Consider the following 356-nt stretch of genomic DNA (forward strand, 5'->3'; position numbering starts at 1 on the left):
TATTGGTCCTCTTACAGTTTTTTAGTTACTTCTCATCCATCAAAGTGTGTTGTTAGGCGATCCAAACAAAGAGTCCCTTTTTCTTCTCGGGTGACTCTTGGTTGTCCTCTTTTTTCAAGATGTCCAACCTTGCTGGACAGAAATTTGATGAGGACCTCCTCATCCTGGAAACATCATTTCCCAATCGCGCCCAAACAACGAATGAATATACCAAAAACCAAAACATGCCTCGATGTTCCACGTAAACATCGATTGTGGCACATTTACTTTCTGAATATTATTCTTTAGCACTATTTCTTGACTTCTATTTTTTCTTAAATTTACTGTATTTTCAATTATGATGGGAAGAGTTTAAA

General features: G+C 36.8%; 1 protein-coding gene across 5 annotated transcripts in view; it reads right to left on the reverse strand.

Moving 5' to 3' along the window:
- capt (adenylyl cyclase-associated protein 1) overlaps positions 1–356 on the reverse strand; it is a 107102-nt gene that overhangs the window by 1932 nt on the left and 104814 nt on the right. The window lies entirely within an intron of this gene.

The sequence above is a fragment of the Halyomorpha halys genome, unplaced genomic scaffold (assembly GCF_000696795.3).
Source record: "Halyomorpha halys isolate HHAL.00 unplaced genomic scaffold, Hhal_1.1 Scaffold965.1, whole genome shotgun sequence".
NCBI lineage: Eukaryota > Metazoa > Arthropoda > Insecta > Hemiptera > Pentatomidae > Halyomorpha > Halyomorpha halys.